The sequence below is a fragment of the Chiloscyllium plagiosum genome, unplaced genomic scaffold (assembly GCF_037043375.1).
Source record: "Chiloscyllium plagiosum isolate Xiang-an unplaced genomic scaffold, Cpla_swu_hap1 HiC_scaffold_35, whole genome shotgun sequence".
NCBI lineage: Eukaryota > Metazoa > Chordata > Chondrichthyes > Orectolobiformes > Hemiscylliidae > Chiloscyllium > Chiloscyllium plagiosum.
In genome coordinates, this window is record NW_028270173.1 from 60,512,987 (window position 1) to 60,516,158 (window position 3,172).

Below are 3,172 nucleotides of genomic sequence, written 5' to 3' on the forward strand. Positions count from 1 at the left end.
GATGGGCTACCTGGTACAAAATATTAATTGGCAATTGCTGCTGTCCAGTACCCAAATGAGACCTCAGGACATCAGCCTCTGAATATGGTCCAGAACCTTGTCTTCCTAACACCAACTCATCTACTCCAGATCTTCATATTCAAAATACTAACAGATTTTCTGAATATCAATGTTTGTGTAATACCAATGGATTTTTTCACCTTCATCACAATATCAGAAGTCCTTCCAAACCTTAATTTTATAACAACATTTCACCTGTGTAAGAACCTTGCCATTCTAACACCAAGTGATCTCTCCAGATCCTCAAATTTGTATCACCACTTATCTCCTCCAGATCGAGGACATTGTAACAACAATTGACCTCCTCTAGATCCTCATCTTTGGAACAGAAATTGTTCCAAAAACATCCACCATTTCATAATGCTAGTTGATCTCATCCAGAGCCTCAAGTTCATAAAAGCAATTGACCCTTTTCACAGTTGTACTGTCAGATATTGTAAAGAAATAATTTTATTGTAAAGAAATATTTAGTTTCAGTGGAATATTGGTGGACCTGCACATGTCACATAAATGCACGCATCTTCTCTCAGTGGAGACTGCTGGACCACGAGGGTCATCTTTTCCCGAGCAGCAGATGAAGAGAGGGCAAGGCTTGGGGTTTTAACTCACCTTCTGGGAATGGAGACAACCAGACCTGCGGGAAACACTGACAGAGAGACATCGATCCCAACAAAATTCATATAGACTGACAAAAGTGATATTAGCACAAAGCAGGGAAGTGATTGGTAGATAGTCTTTACATTGTTTCTCTACTTCAAAGAGAGACTGAGAAAAGGCAAAAGTTGTAGCTTTTATTCAAATGAAATTTTCAAATTTAATTTTTTTTTTACTTATCTGACTAAAAATGTTTTAATTAATGGTACACCAGGGGAGCTCAGTCTAATTGGTTGTGTTACCTGCAAGATATGGGAAAACATAGATGCTCCTGGCAGACTGGATAACCACATCTGCAGGAAGGAGCACTGGTTTGATCAGCTTCAGAATGAGGTTTCAGAGCTTGAGCATCAACTGGAGGCACAGTAGTGATCCAGCAGGCTGAGAGTTATGTGGACAGTATGTTTTTGGGGACATGGTCATCTGGCAACTTAAGAAGCATTTCTCATTGATGGTGACCACCAGTCGGTAGTAGGGAGGGAGTCAGAGATTCAGGAAAGCCCCAGAATGCATCAGATTTTCTGTATTGGAAAGCACTAAGAGTGATGGGTCCTCCGAGGAGTGCAGCCAGAGCTTTGTGGTGCAAGGTGGAGAGCAGAAAGAGTGCAAGAACAATAGTGGTGGGAAACTCAGCCATGACTAGGACTCTCAGGTAATTCTGCAGCCACAGACCTAACTCCAGAATGGTGACTTACCTTCCTGGGGTCACAGTCAAGGATGCCACTGAACCTACAAAGCATTCTGAAGGGCAAGGGGGAACAGTCAGAGGTGGTTCAAATTGGTACCAACGATATTGGTAGAAAGAGGGAAGAGATCATGCAACAAGAATTTAGGGAGCTATATAGCAAATTTAAAAAGCAGGACCTCAAAGGCTGTAATCTCTGAATTTCTCCCATTATCACATTCTGGTGGATACTGGATAGGCGGATAGACCAGGTGAATGTACTGGAGTAGAAACAGGACTTTAGCCTTCTGGATCACTGGGTGTATTTCCTGGGAAGGTAGGGCCTGAACAAGTGTGATGGTTTGTATCTGAACCACAACTGAGACATCATCCTTCCTGGGTGATTTGCTAGTGCAGTTTTGGTGGGGATTTAAACTAAATTTGGCAGCAGGATGGGATAGTGGATGCACAGTAGGGTGTGATACACAGAACAACACTGAAGAAGGACTAAGTCAGTCTCGAAAAAAGTGCATGAATTGATGGTGTTGAATACCACAAGGGATACGATATTGTTGCTAGAATGGATCCGTGGTTCAGGGTGTGGCAGACTGGCAACAATATTCCATGGTATAGGAGCTTCAGGCCAGGAGGCAGGATGTAAAAGAAGCAGTGTTGCAATATTGATCAAAGGATCAATTACTGCAATAGAGAGGGATGATATCTTAGAAGGCACCTCAAATGAGGCCATGTAGTTGGAACTTTAAAACAAAAATGGGACACTCACAGCAACCCCAAGTAGTCAGAGGGAGATGGGAAGCCTGATAGGTAAGCAAATCTCACAGAAGTGTAAAAACAATATGATAATCAGACTACAGTATTTCAATTACCCCAATATTATCTGAAATACACAAAACTTGAAAGGCACAGAGGCAGCAGAATTCTTAAAATGTGGACAGGAAGGCTCTATGAGCAGGAGGTTTAGCAGGGTTTGAGGAAATATTTTTCATCCTATGGTGGATACCTGGAACTTACTACGTGAAAGGTGGGAACCCTCAACACATTTAAGAAGTATTCAAATAAGCATTTGAATCGCCATAGCATACAAGGCTGCAGGTCAAGTGCTAAAAAAATGGGATATGAATAAACACAAGCATGATGGGCCGAGCGTCTCTCTTTCCATTCTATAAAAACTCAATGACTCAGTGAAGCGAGCCAATGCATTAATTCACAGAAAGCACCGAAGAGAATCAGTGCAGGAATCTATACAGAGAGCAGTGAAGAGAATCAATGCAAAAGACATATCTTTTATTTACGGAGCTAGCTGCCCAAGATAAAGGTCCAGTGTGAATATTATGGTATGAGAGGATCAATGTGTGAATGGTCAAGATGGGTAGATGGATGAGGTAATTAGGGGCTAGTGTAGTTAATGGGTTGAATGGCAGCTGGTTAGGTTGGGAGAATGGACAATTAAGTTGGGTGTTAGTCAGGTCAGGAGGGGTTGTCAGGAGGGGAGTTCTGTCTGATCAGAGGTGATCGAGTATTGGGGATGGTCAGGTTGTGTCTGGGAAGGTGGCCTGTCGGGTCAGGCAGTGAAGTTGTCCAGCCACGAATCAGAGGTGGTGGGGATCAGTTGGCTATAGTCAATGGGTCAGATATTAGCTTGGGATTTAAAATCTCCTGGGCAACTATTCCTGGGCAATGTTACATCTTGCTGGGGTAGCACACTGGAAATCAAGCCCCACTACTCTTGGAGATATCACAAAGATTAGAGACATTAAAACACACATAGAAATC